A 15748-nucleotide genomic window follows, 5' to 3' on the forward strand; every position below is an offset into this window, starting at 1 on the left:
TTTCGCCCTTCGTCCCTGGCGAACAAAGCCGAGCCGCGAAGGGCAACATACCCGCCGCCCCGCCCCCCCATCCCGATACATCCCCCCGTTTCCTACACCCCCATCCGCGCACCCACTCTCTTAATTCGGGGATTCGCCCTCCGTGGCGGAATTGGCCGATTAAGCAGCTGTGCTGGATCGAGGAAGACCCAGCACTGAGGGAAGGGGTGACCCGACCCCCACCTTCCCCCCTGCTCATCGCCTTCGCGTGCCAAACGTGCCGGGCGCTCTTATAATTGATCCGAGGGTGTGCGTGCCCTCGTGAGTGTGGAGTGGACTGTGCGTGGCGCGCGAGAGATGGGATCCCTGCCCGCACGGCGGTGACGTCAACCCTCGCGGGGGGAAGGGGGGTCTAAATGGCCCTATTAACGCAACGGTGGCACCAGTGGCTTTGAGCCATCAACCGTCGGGTGCCGACGCTGCAGTAGGTTGGCACTTATACGATATTCCCTCGACCCGAGGGAGCTGTAAATGCTTGAGAGGCGTCGCGCTGATTTTTTTACGGAAAAACTCAGCATCACTTCTCCCTTAAAATATCATTATCTACGTCATTTAACTCCATCTTGAGGGAGATATCCGTCGCCCACTGCGTCACGCCACATTTTCCGTACCGGATCTGAATGCGTTTGACTAAGTGTGGCTTGGTGGGATGGGAGAATTTATTAAGAATGGAGGCGACTCAAAGACTGTGGCGGAATTTAACGTTTAACACAACATATACCGATACAAACTACGAGTTGAAATTGACTCAATATACTAGATATTACGCTCTTTTGTTCAGACTAGGATATTAAAGAGTTGAAAGTTAATTATTATTGAAAGTAATCAACCTGTAAAAATAAATTGTTGACGAATTCAATTCCCTGCACACTTTTACATTTTTAACCCCTTTACACTTAATAATTACTCTACAGCCTAAATTGCAATAGATTATTCTTAAATACTTCATACTACCTTCCTCCATTCCGTTAATGTACCTATAGCTTTTCTGCGTCTACCTTGTCAACTTAACATTCTATTCTCAACTAGTCTTCAGTAATTCATTTCTACTCCTTTGTCCTCCCCTGATGTGCCGCGCCTCCTGTGTATTTCTCCCAACAGTCCTCTCTCCACTCCGGCAATGCCGCAAACTTTTTTCCCTTTTCCGTCCATTTAACTTTTTCTGTCTTCCTACACGCTCACATCTCTGATGGTCCTTCCATTACTGCGGAAGGACAAAAGTGATTCCACTTCAGAAATCATAGCAAAATATAAAGCAAAACTAAATAATAATGACTTTTAACAGGATGACTTGGTATGCTTTGTGGACTTTGAGAAGGCGTTTGACAAAGGAGAGTTTGCAAAGAAGATGAAAACAATATGATGATGAAGAATTAGTACAAGAAATCGTTCCTTACTTATTCTAACTGGTTCGGTCCTCCTGCGTCCTCGGTGTGGTTCTTGACGATTTCGCTTAGCAAGGATTTCGTGAGATTACGGCGCAGAAGCCTCTCCTCCTCCGCTGCCGAGAACGACACAAGGTCAAGAGCTCCGAATCCAGGAATTTCCAGGATTCATATTCCAATCTATGTTCATTGCAGTTTAGTGGGATTAATAATTAAGATGGTTACGCGTTACCATCTTCAATGGTTTTTTAATGTCACAGCAACAGTCAAATGACCGCTTCGATGGAATCAGACGCCTGCATAGCTTAGCTCAACGAGGAAGAGACGCTGCGAAGACTGCCTTTCGCCTGGCAGCTACCCTTATCTAGCATGGGTGACCCTACCGGGAGCAATAATCATTGCTCCCACCAGCACAGCTCTAGGGGTAATCAGAATTCAGAAGCCCTTCCACCACGCCATAACTGTAGTTCATGGGGAGGGCAATAAGAACTTACAAAAAGTTTTACTATTACATCGGTGTGGATTCGTTTTTGCTATAAGAATGCATCTATCAAATGGGTAAAAGTGAATTATACCGTTTAAATACTCATGGAACAGACTTAATGACAATTACGTCAAACCGTTCCCGCAGCCTGAGGGAAACGGAGTGGTTTTTGTCGTTGGTTTACCAGACATTTCATAAATACTTTCAATCATTTAAATAGTTGAGGCAACGGATATTTCTAAAGAATTCTACACTCTCAGACTTAACTCAGATGGTATTATTTCATATTTGAATGAGTAGTATTTTTCCTTGCTTAAAATTACCAACTAATATCTTATAAATTCTACTTCCTAAAAATAACCTAATCGTGCTACTTACTATTGATTGTAAATAACATGATTTTTTTAAATTGATATGACTGGAGGAAAGATAACGTTTCCACATTTTTCGATCGAAATGAAACATTAGCGAAGACAATAAAATTCAGCTCTCCGCTCCAAAACCGTCTAAGCAGGGGTCTCTTTTCTGAATAGGCACCCATAATTCACTTCTTTCTTTTCTTCAAACTGTGCTTCTGAGGAAGTTTGCAGGAAATAAGGACAAAGGCTTCCTCTGTGATCTCACCCTCGATTAAATGAATACTCTTTGAGGACAAACCACGTCCCTTCATCCACTGAAGTATTTCCTGGGCGCCTATAGATACACAATCCAGAGGAGGCGAAGGAATATTGCCTATTCCCAGTGAGGCAGTGCGTGACTTGGCTTAATAGTAATAATAAAAGAATATGCTGTAAAGCCGAGGATAAGGAAACAGCCTCTGAAACCCAGTTTCATGCACAAAAACATCTGTTGCGTGTAAGCGAGCGGCCACGAGTGATTCTGTTGAAAAAACTCAGGCATCATCGCTTCCAGCACTACGCGCGGATTCACAAACAAAATGATGTGCTTTTTAAATATGTATAAATGCTATTTCTAGTCCCACTTACTATCTTGCTATATTTACTTACACCTCACGCTACTATTAAAATTGATTACTTTGCACTTTGGGGTAAAACATTTGTTAAATTACGGTTTACCTTCAACGATCAGTATGATTAACTCAATTTTCCTGATTTGTCAAATTCTTGGTCTGATTTTTTTCAAAAATGTTTAATTTTGAATTGCTTCTCTTTTTTGGTCAAATTTTATGCCCTTCGAGTAAGATCTACAATTGTTCAACAGTTAAACCGTTGGTATCCTTTGAGTAAACTTTGAGTAGTGTTCACTTCGTTACTTTCGTCCGATTCTGGCATTGCTTACAATACGGGTGGTGTCAAATTTGTCTCATTTCGTGTCATGAACTTTCTCCAACTTTTTGCGAAGGTGCAGCGTTTTACTTCCGGGTGTATTTAATGATAGCCCTCGCTCGAGACTTAAAAGAACCCTATTTTCATTATCTTAGCCACCCATCTTCCCCTGAGTTTGACGGGACTTCTCACGAGGTGTTTGCGTTGGTTGACGAGCCCAGGTTTTATAAATTGCAGTGAAGTATGAGTAGATGATATCCGGGTATTTCAAATTCCAATTCATCCGGGTTTTGAAAGCATTATGATCTAGTACATGTCTACCGCACTAATATACCAACCGTAGTAGGCAAGATATAGTCTGCAAAAAACGTCTAAATTTTCCACCTGGTGAAAAGGCAATGAAGTAGAGTCAATTGGACCCACTTAAAACCTCCATAGGAGAAACGTGTTAACTATCTCAATTTCCAGTACTTTTTGGGTCGGTATAATAAAGTTTTTTGAGCCATTGAACACAGTGGGGAAACGATATTTGCTTCAGAAATCAAAATATAAAGGGTTGAACTTGAGCACACTGTCAGTGTACAATCGCAATATTTTGCATAATTTTGCTTTAAACTTAATTAGTATCCCATGCGATTTGTTTCAAAAACACGCGAAAAAATTCATGTTCCACGATTTCATTCCTCGTGAGATGCCATTTTATTATATTTTTCTTAGTCTGAGTCTTAGAACTGAATCCACCGCTTGCTTATTCGAACAGCGAGCGAAGCTTTTACGTCAACAAGAGCGAGAGAGTCCTCACCCTCTGAGCACGAGTGGGTGGACTTTGACCCAGCGGCGTCGTCATCCTCCCTTGCATTAGAAAGCACACAAGCGGGTATGTTTTCTTTCCAGAGCTTATGGTGGGGACGATTTCAGTCTGCTTCAGCAGGCACTCAGGTACGTAGAACCCTTCTGCCGGCGTGGGATGACGAGAGTAGTGTATGTATTGGACGTTTGCAACAAAGCGCAGCCGTAATATTCCCAGCCCGAAGTGAGACCTATGGAGACCAAATGGAGGTAGATGCATTTATTGATAATATAACACCTGCAGTGGACTCGCCCGTACTCGTCTCGTTATGATTTCTTTATGTTCAGAAAAAAACTCAATCATAGGCTCCGCGAAGCAACTTAGTTGCGCAAAGTAGAGTTGAATTTAAATATGGAAACGGAAATGTTTTAGGATAGTTAAATTAAACATGTGCTCTTAAGTTCCATCTTGTAGTTTAAGAAATTCATTCTAGTCCGAAATACATTTTTGACGCGTTTTAGAACTACATGATTAATAATAAATATTTACGGTTAAATGGGTTTCTGTATTTAAGTGGAAAATTAAACGTAAAAAAACTTTTCTTGCATGCAAATGAAAAAAGGGGGGACGAAAGATTCTTGGGTATGCAGAAAACCGGGAAACTTAATATAAAAACCCAAATGCATTGCATACCAAAAAGTGAGAGTTTTGACATTTGTATTTTACCTGTTTCTATTATTTGAATTTATTTTGGACATTTCTGAATTGCCGCCAATTTAGCATTTACTTTGTTAATCTCTACCTAAAACATCCATTCACATTAAGCTAGTTTTTTTGATAATTTACCACATTATACATTCCCATTGGAAGGAATCACAAGAAGAATTGAGTAAGGCAAATGAACTTTCACATGGAGGAGAGAATTAATAACAAGAATGTTGTAAGGATGTTAAAAAAAGACTCGTTCAAACTTAGATATGGAGCCTGGATTTGTACGGCGCGAAAACATCGTTAAAGTAAGATGATAGGCGTTGATTAGAGATTTTTGAGAAGCGAGTATAGAGAACAATAAGCAAAGTAAAATGGACTGAACAGAGAGAAAACGAAGAGTTAAATTAGGATCTACAGGAAATTAGGCAGGTAATTGACGGAATGTACTGAGGAGAATAATTTGCAGTGCGTGTGATTCACAAAGGTCCCTGTTTCCGAACACACCCGAGTAACGCTGCTTCCTGATCTGTTGTGCTCGGGAGAAAAATATTCATTGATTCAGTCATTGCAGTCATGAATAATAAGCCACCAGGAATGCAGTTCCATTGAAATGGCCACACCGGCAATGCCACTCCTCAAGGTTGGTGGCATTAAAATAAATATTATTAAAAACTTGGGCTAATTTTCTGTATCCCATGTGATGTTTGCTGTTGAACGTCGATATTATGAATCGCGGTGGTGGATTGTTCCTATTTATCAGGTATTGTTTCGCGTCCATGTTACTTACAACACTGCATTTTCCATTAAGTCATCGTATGAGAGTACAAACCGAAAACAATAGCCTAAGGTGAAAAATTGTGTTTCTCTAGTTGAACCAATGTTACTTGTATCTTCAGCACGAAATATAATTTAGTATCGAAGGGAATCCCTTGGAAATGAGGCTAATGTTTTAGTCAAGAAAAAAATCCAAGAATACATTCACCCTCATGAGCATGACTGATGCAACCATTAACTTGTCATCATGAACCAGCAATATTTATTTATGCAGGTCTAAAGAACCTCGTTTTTTTTAACGGACCCAATTATACCCATGAATTGGCGCCTCATTGAAGGAAGGAGGTAACCGTGGGAAAAAGTACGTTGCGAGTACCCAGTTACTTCTTTTGTCCCAGTATATGTTGAATATAACGACAAGTGCTAGACATTTTTAGCCACCAAATTCCCTAAACCAGCCTGAACGTGGTTACACAAATGATACATATTTATAGATATGAAAAATTGCTAATATAATACTTACGTTAAAAAGGGGAGACAAAAAGGACCCGAGTGATTAAATACCTAGTTTCCTCACATTAAGGTTATGCGGTTTTCGAGAAAGAGAAAAGGTAAGTCAAACGTCAGAATAGGAGAGCAAAACCTAGAGCAGGTGGAACAATTTACGTATCTCGGAAGTGTTTTAAACCAAAATGGTCAAAGGAGTAACTGCATAAGGAGGAGAATTTCATTAGGCAAAGAAGATTTCATCAGGAGGGAGTTGAAGACAGGGACGTTGAATAACTATATTAAGAAAAGACTCGTTAAAACTTTAATACGGAGTGTAGTTATGGACTGCGCGGAAACATGATCATTGAAATAGGATGATATACGTAGTTTGGAGGTTTTTTAAATGTGGGTTGGAAGAAGGATGAAAGTGAAGTTGATAGAAAACAAAACAAATGAGGTGCTGCGTATGGTGAGGGAGGAGAGGGAATTGTAGGGAGAAATCATTAGGAGACAGGAAAAATGGATGTGAAGCATATTGATTGGCAGTGGAATGGAAGACTGTGATAGAGAGGAGAATGTTAGGAAAAAAACGAGGAAGGGGCAGGAAAAGGATAGGGATGTTGGACGGAATACACGGAGGAGGGTGGTAAATGAAGATAAAGATTGTTGTAGAGTAGGATGTTGGTTGTTTTTACGAGAGACAAACCTTTGTCTATGTCCATCCAAAACCTATCTTAAATACCTATCACCTATACTACAGATCACCTATAATAATAATAACTTCCTCACATCAAAATCATGCAAGGTTAGGTAACATACGAGGGTGGGCTCTTACAGTTCTTAGTTTGATATTGACGCCTCTTCATAGAAAAGAGTCATGGGTGAAAAACTGGCATAGATTCCGAAAGGGTAGATGCTGTCAGATACAAATTTCTCTTTTTGAACGTAATTTTTTGGGTTAGGGAGAAAACAATGCTCCAGTGGACGCGGATTTTCTAAACTCTAAAAAAAGCCTTTAGTAAAGTATCCTACAGTGAGCTACACACACAGATATTATAATCCTAAGGTATATATGAAAATATCTTCAGTTGGATTAAAGATTTTTCAATGGTCACGTGCAAATTGTAATCATAGATGGTGTTGGAACTAATGCAGTGGTATTACGTCAGGTATTCCCAGGGTAGTGCTATCGGACCTCTTTCCATCCTTCTTTATATTAAGGACATTTACCCCGTGATAAATACTGAGATAAGATTATTTGCTGACGATGCAGTGGTTTACAGAGATATCTTTAGTCCTGAGAATAAAGTAGTTTTAGCAGATAACCTTAATGCTATACAACGTTGGCACGAGACTAGGCAATTAGAATTAAACTTAAAAAGTGCGTAGTGATGGAATAGGAATAGTTTCCTCACGAATGCACACGGATTCAAACTTGTAAATACCGGAATAAAAAGTGTAGACTCGATTTAGTCGTTAGACTTAAGACGTTACCCTTCCTCACAACCTCGCCTGGGTGAAACATATACATGTAATAAGTGGACAAGCTAGCGAACAAATACGATTCATCAGAAGCGCATCGGGGCAGTGTGACGATAAGGTTGAAGAGCAAAATTACCGTTCACTATTTTAGGTCTCATTTAGAATATGTTGCTAGCACGAGTATATGCTCGTACCAGCAGCATATTTCATGAGAATCCAATATACTGCTCATATATGGGATCTTCATGAAGTTGGATTCATTTCCTAATTAGATAGCATGCAGTGTAGAGGAGCTAGATGTGAAAAACTAATGTTCTTACAAAGTAATGTGTCAAATATGAATAGATTCAAATCTTACCGCTTAACTGGAATTATGCCGGCATAGCAAAGCATTGAAGGTAAAAATGCTTTTAGGAATGGTCATGGTTTCAGGCAGTAGGTACGATAACATCTGTTCACGAGTGTTTTCCATACAAGGAAATCATTTGGTGATGATAGTCTGAGGAAATCGTCTGCTCTAAAATTTTTAAATTTTGAAGCCGAAATCGATTTTGAATGAGAGATAATGAAGCCAGCTGGGTGAATTGAAAAATATTGCCCTGTTGCCTCTCCTTGTCTGTAGGTAAATTACATCTGCGCGGGAATGTTTCGAAGAAACACTGTATATTCGAAAATAGTTTAACATTTAACATCCTAAAAACTACTACTACTCATTTTAATCTATCCAGCAATGGGGTCAAGTTTTGCTCAGTATAAATGTATGTATAGACAGTAACTTCAGTTAGGTGATGTCAGATTTCCTAATTCTCAAATGTTGAAGTTTTTCTACAAACAAGAATGAATTTATGTCCGTCATGGTATTTTTAGAATAATGCCAAACATTTATTGTGCCTCATGGGATCATTTTCACCTACTCAATAAAATTGGGTTTTGATCTTGGAGAATCCTAAGACACATCTTTACCCGATGAAGACATAAATATTATGATAGAAGAAATCAAGTGTGTTTCACCATATGATTGGTTGAATATTGAGCACACCCATCACAGCGAGGGACAAAGATAGCCATGTTAACTGCTTTCCTGCATTTTGAGACTTCAGGAGCAGTAAGAAGCCATTTCTTAAATAATTAATTATATTAATAAGATCTTACTTAAACAAATTCTGAGGAGCACAAAAGTTTTATGCTGATTTCCTTGATTCAATCTTAGTTTTAATGGCTATCTTCAAAATCTCTCTCTCTTTCAGTGGGAACATGAGAAGGAACCAATTATTTACTGAAATATAAATTGCATAAGGATAGTACCGTTATAAATAGGCCAATGTTCATAGTCACTAATATCAGAATCAAATCACAATTATGTACCCACTGATTGGTTTGAGAAGTGATGGCACAGGTCATTGCATGCATAATGATAGTAAGCCCTATACTGCACGTGGAATTAACTCTTTAGAATGGAATAAGAATTTTCCCCCATGCACCCTATGGTTTCCCAGTACGTTTTTTGATACCTAGGATTATCCAAAGTCACCACAAATATAACATGAACCCTCTAGTTAGTAGCCTAGTACTGTGGTAGACAAAGATTGGCCGATGACTGGCACAACTTCTATGGATTAGTGAAATTTAATAGGAAAGTAATTGTGATTTTTCTAGGTTGACTCTTTTCTCACTGCCAAGAACCAAAGGAGTAATATAGGCTTATTTAAATCCGAAGTGCGTATCAAAACAGTTCAAACTGAGAGCAGCAAGTGAGGAAATGAAAACATGTGTTCAAAATATTTTATCTATGGCAGTAAAACTTTTGTTCTGCTCATGCATAGATGTCTCCTGGTGATGGAGTTCATTCCAGTATATTTTAGGGCAGGGTTGGATGAGTGAGGATGGAGGTGTATGATGCAAGCCTCCCTGGAGGTAATCTTGGCCTAGGATGAGTATATCACCAGATATATCAGGCCTATTTCAGATTCATCCTGTCCTCAAAGATTATTGGGACTTTATTAACCAAAGAAGATTACATCAATCTAAATTTTCTGTTTTTCCCTTACATTATTGTATTTAAATATTGCGGCCAACAGGGGATTCATGATTTTGAGTTTATACTAGAAAACTTGATGAACGTTACTGGTGCACCCTCCGGAAGATAAACATTACATAACGTTATCCTCTCAGGAATGTACACTGTGACAGCCACTGCTTGGTATGGAGGATTGAATTGGACTTGGGAGGTGTAAAGGGCCTCACGAGTCGCAATTGCTACCTTGGGTTCATGGACAATTCATATCATCCAGTCTAAAAACAGTGTGTCCCTTTAAAATATCCTTTTCAGCCGTCTTAAAATGTGTCTATTGCTATCAGATGCAAGAGGAACAAAAATCATGAATTAAAACGGCCAGCTCCTCCTTGTGCCTGTGAGTTCCACTGCAAAATTAAAGAAAAGATTTTAAACTCTAAAAATTTAAACAAATAAGTTTTTAAAAAGTGGTGAGGTGACCGACTTGTGGGAAGATTATCGCTTGAAGCGATGTTTTCTCCTCCACTCGCTCGCGAGGACGTCGGTATCAGAGATATTATGGCCATCTTCAATTACCTCCAGCTTTCTTGGCTTTGCTGGAGGTGTAGGGGATGGCGTCCTTTTACGCCCTTTGGCGTGCCCTCTTTCATGGTTTTTGGTGAGCTCCTCTTTGAAGGGCCTGCCAGAGTAGGTGACTCTTCGTTTCTTTGGTGCTTTTCTTTTTTGTGTATGATGTCCGAAGTGTTGTCCTTAAGTTTGTCTGTTGTGTAAGCGGCGATGGTGCACTTTGGCAATGGCATAGACGCAAAGGACCGGGAGAAAGTTGGGGCAATTGGCGCCCTGTAATTTCTCCTCGCTTCCATGCATGGGATCTTTTCGAGCGTCTTTATCTCCATGACCTTCCTTTCCTCTCGGGACAATCACAAGAGCACCCTGGGTGTGCACTCTCGCAATCAACGCAAAGAGGTTCTGAGTTGCACCCTTTACCCTCGTGCGTGTCCTTGCCACAGCACCGGCAGGTGGCCTTGCCCTCATATAGCGACGCGACGTGGGCGAAGCTTTGGCATTGAAAACAACGCACTGGGTTTGGTATGAGCGGCCGAACAGGAAAATTCATGCCCAACGAGCACCTTGTCGGGGAGCCTGTCTCGCGGAAACAACAATTTCACGGAGGTGCTGTTGATACTTTCTCCGTTGCGCCTCATGGTTAGTCGACGACAATCAATCACTCCCTGAGAAAACATTTCTCGGTTGATCTCGTCGACTTCCACGTATATGAGGTCATAATGACTGCCCGACAAGTGTTTAGACTGCGGTGCACCTCCACCTTTATCGAAATGTCATGGAGCATTTCCATTGCCAATATTTCATCGTTCGGGGTCTCAATCAGCAGTGTACCATCCTTCAGTTTCTTCCGGCTCTTAGGGTCACCACCAACGATCTGCGAAAGCACTCTTCCCTCGGCCTCCCCATCCACGTCAGAGCCGCATATGCGGACGCCGCTCCGCTGAACCGGCGCGGTGCCCAGGGCTAACTCGAGGGATATAGCGCTCCAGGAGTGGTTGGCTATTTCTTGGAGGATCTTCGATGTAAGGGCTCACCTAAACCATGCCATCTCCGACCTCCCTACGGAGACACAAGCTTGGCGCTCGCCACCGGAACGAAAAGGCGACGGAAGCCGATTGATCGGGAGTGGCTAGCTCCCGGCCTCCCGTTTACACTAAATCCGGGGCCTAAGAGGAGTATCGCTCCCCGATCCATACAGGGCATCTGAAACCCTGCTGAGAACCAGAAAGATCACCCTCCAGGATCCCCTTCTCTCCCTTACGTGTGTCCAGGCACGGCAAACAACTGGGCGGATCGCAGGCCAGATGGTATGGGCCCACACAGACGGTGGATCCACAGCACTGTCCGGACGCATCCCTTGCCGGCTTGGGGTTTGTTGTCGGGGTTTTCTCCCCGCCCTTTTAGTCGCCTCTTACGACAAGCAGGGATACTGCGGGAGTATTCTCTATCCCCCTACCCGCAGGGGTCTTTAAACTAATAATTACGATCTAGTATGCATTATGAGTTTTAAGGGTCAGGTAGCCTCATCAGTATAACTCATCTTAAGGATAATATTTGATTTTTTGTATTAATTGCACGAGCAGTATGCCTAACCTTTCACAAAAGACTAAAGAGTTCAGTATGGCTGTCAAATCGTCAGTTTTATCAAATAAAATCGTAGGTTTACAGTGACAGAATGCTCATGTGGAAGTATGAATATAGTGACCTGTTTGGGGAGAGGATAAGATGGCAAGTAGGAGAGGAAAGAGTGTGTGGCTGTGTGTATATATATACTCATTTATATAGAAACAGATATAAGGAAAAGGGATAGGAACACACAACACACATAAAGGACGAACACAGGAGAGGTGGGGAAGGTGGAATCAAGCAGATCACGAGAGTAAAAATATTCGTGATCTGCTTGATTCCACCTTCCCCACCTCTCCTGTGTTCGTCCTTTATGTGTGTTCCTATCCCTTTTCCTTATATCTGTTTCTATATAAATGAGTATATATATACACATACATATATATATATATATATACATACATACATACACACACACAAACTCGTATATATGTGTGTGTGTGTGTGGGGTGAGACATAATTAGTTGCAACTGATTGAAGCTCAGTCAACCACGAATTTCCATCATTAGGAATCAGATAAAAACATTTAATGTAGTTGTGAGAAAATCTGACTTAGGAAGCAATAAACTCTGCTTGTTACTTCTGCAAATGAACTTCTAAAATGGAACATTTAAGAGATTCTTAATGATCCAGATCTTTTACACAATTTATACTTTAATGACCCTTTTTACACCATTTGTATGCTTTACAATGAACAATTTGTTTTCACTTGTTGCATACCTTAAAAATCATGTGTCTGGATGACCCTTTTTGCAAACTGTAATTAATGATATTAATTCTACTACCTGTTTTTCCCAAAAGTGAATGAGTTAACAAATATTGTTATTGAATCAATGGATTAGATGAGTAGGTCTGTTTTAGATTTAATCATACAAGAAGTGGAGTGATATATCTTATGCGGCTTTTACACACAAGCCATATTGAAGTTTTCACAACTGAACCACATAAAATCTTTCAGAATCACTAGCAATAAAACGGTCAAGTCAACTTGATAAAAAATGTAACTGATCACCATAAAAACCATATGTTGGTGCAGCATAGCAACATTTTTCAATTGTCCAGAGTCCTTATTGTGTGTCGCCCCACAAAGTTCCTGTCCTTAGGCTTGAAAGGTTTTAAATTACCCTCCCTTTTCAGGAAATCCTATTTCAAATCCATCTGGAGGTTATGGCATCCTGTACCTCGTGAAAACTTTTGCCACTTCTGGAGTGTCCACCCCAGGCAGTGCAGCTGCTCGAAGGGAGGCCCAATCCACCTTCTGTGCCAGGAAAAGAGCTCCAGCCTGAGTGGAATAAACATTTCCTTGTGGCGAGATATCTCCTGCTTGAACGTCCTGGACCACAGCTACCATTTTCTGTTTTATTAGCTGGTCATGTCAGCCAAAAGGATTCTCACTGACAATGGAGAGCTAGTCTGGGAAGTCATCAGGATCAGTGGCCACCAACAATTTGACCTTGCCTTTTCCAATCCTGTGGATCACTGACTTGATTTTTTTCAAAATGGTGCAAACTTCTGTAAAATACTTACTATGCAAGCTCTGTGTTATTAACATGATAAGGCAAACACACACAATTCAACTACCACAACAATCTTAAAGCTTATAATGATACAAGATCATTGTAATATTTACAATAATTTGTTTGAAATTTCATACCAGACCATGAACAATTTGCCCATGGACCACTTTTTGCTAATTAGGCATTAGTCCAAATGAGGGAGGACTGACATGGCTAACTTGAGAAGGTTAGGTGGATTTGTGATTTGCTTCACTCTTGATTATTTTTTGTTTCCTACTCACAATTGTTTTGGTTCAGGTGGTCATCATTGAAATTGCTTTTCTTCAATTTTAAATTCATTCAAGGTACCAATCTACAGTTTCCATCTGCTTATATTTCTTACTTGCATACTTTCCTTCTCAAGTAAACTAAGTCATAAAAGCCTGAGTTTAGTGAGCATCAGGATAATTACTCGCTTCTATTAATTTCTTCCATTCAACCCTATCATTGCAACTTCTTTAGCCAGCCATATATTTCTGTCTATATTTACCCAAGACCTTCAGTGCCCATTCTCAATCCATATATTTAAGTACTCTTCTTTCATATCTGGTCTCTCACCATTTAGAAAAACTCAATGATTTCACTTATTTGTGAATTAATAAACTTTGTTCCCTTAAAAATTTGCAAAGAATTACTAGATAGTTATCTTTGAGTCAAATACATGCTATCTTTTTCATGGCTCTTGATTGCTAACATATTTCAGCATAATTTAACTTAAATTGGTTTACATATATGTATAATATATATGATGCCACGCCTACGTCTTTTGCCTTAGTTATTCCCTTAAATATTGTAAAACCTTTTCATGCATACCATCACTATATCAACTCAATGTAATGCATTGCTGCGTCAGCTGTCCGGCATTATGTGTTCCACAATGTCTCACTTCATAATAGCACAGAACTGGAATTCTGGTAGAGTAGTAGATTTAGGGGAGGCAACCAACAGCCGAGGTCATTTGCACCATTAGGGATGGATAGGAAAGGAGGAAGGGTGGAGAGAAATCTGTCGTTGGCATTAGCCTAATCCTAACTTTCGTTTGCACCAAGGGGTCTGCAGTTTAATGTCCCATCCAACAGATGGTGTACTCATTTTTGCTCTCCACAGAGCATCTCAAGTAGGGATCAGGATACCACTGAAAATAATCTGCTGTCTCGAGGATTTGAACCAGGGCCCTGTGGTTAGGAAGTCAGTATGCCAACCACCTCACCATCTTGATCCCTTAAAATTCTTTACAGGTAATTTTGTAGTAATGTACTCCTTATATAAAGGCTAGGGTAAATTGTTTGTCCATCCTATTGTACAAAAAATATATGTATTTAACTTGATAAATTTTTATGTTACCATATACCTTGACTATGGGCAAAGGATTCTAATCATAAAATGGAATGAATAGAGAATCAGTACTTAATCATCACTCTCCTTTCATCGCAGTAGAATGTTTAATTACTCAATGAATTACAAAATATAAACACTTTCAAGGAAAACCTATGCTGGTTTGAGGAAATCAGTAACTGAAAAATGTATTTTCATTTCATTTGGTCCTAAATCCCCTCAAATACATGCATGATTTATTTTGGCCCATTAATTTTCAATATTATGTGATAGTTACACCTAACGTATGAAATCATCCATTAATAATAAAATTTGAATCAACCCTTTTGCTGCAGCTTACTCTTTGGAAACTTTCTCCCTTTATGCTGTGAAAAGAGAGGCTATCGTTCCTCTGAAATCTTTATGACTCTCAAAATATAAAGTAATTGAAGTAATAAAAATAATCTAGCTACACTGTTTATTCAATGGAAAATTTTTCTTATTTTGATGAACATAAGTTTAATAAAATTTCAAAATATGACAGCGAACCACAGAGGGGATGCAAAGGTATGTTCAAAGTACCCTACCATATGAACTTACTAGGTATGTTCACAGCAGCAAAAGAGTTAAGGTTTATGAGCAAGGGATAAAATCATTCAACAAATGAATCTCAATCCTTGAGAACAAGGACACTGTTTTAACAGGGAGTTTTGTTCTGTTAATATTTTCAACATATCTTTTCCTCAAGCACTTTTTCCATACTTTACATATTTCAGGTCATCTAGGACCTCACAGAATACTCTTCACTATATCCTCTCATCGGCCAGCAAACATTTGAATAAATTAAATTTAACATAGATTATTTTGCACTTTCAATCATCTTATGAGTGAGTGCCCCATTTTTGGCAAATTTGATGCAAAGGTTGTACAATGTTTTTTAACAAAGTCAATGATGGGAAAACATCAAACTACCACCACTGATTGCAACCAAGTGAGCCGTCCCACTGTTAACCAAATATGTCGAGCAACATGTAAATCATACATTGGCCGTATACACCTGGGCCTATTGTTAATAAACACCTTTTCATTAAATCATTCAGTTCACAGATGCATACAATAAGTTCAGATACTTAATGAATGGTATCATTAATACCACTTTCTAAGGTAAGGGGTAATAAACCACTATGTCCATAAAATCTCAGTATGTTTTTAAAAAAGAACTTAATGCATA

Source organism: Hetaerina americana, unplaced genomic scaffold (genome assembly GCF_022747635.1).
Source record: "Hetaerina americana unplaced genomic scaffold, ioHetAmer1.1.p SCAF_4, whole genome shotgun sequence".
NCBI lineage: Eukaryota > Metazoa > Arthropoda > Insecta > Odonata > Calopterygidae > Hetaerina > Hetaerina americana.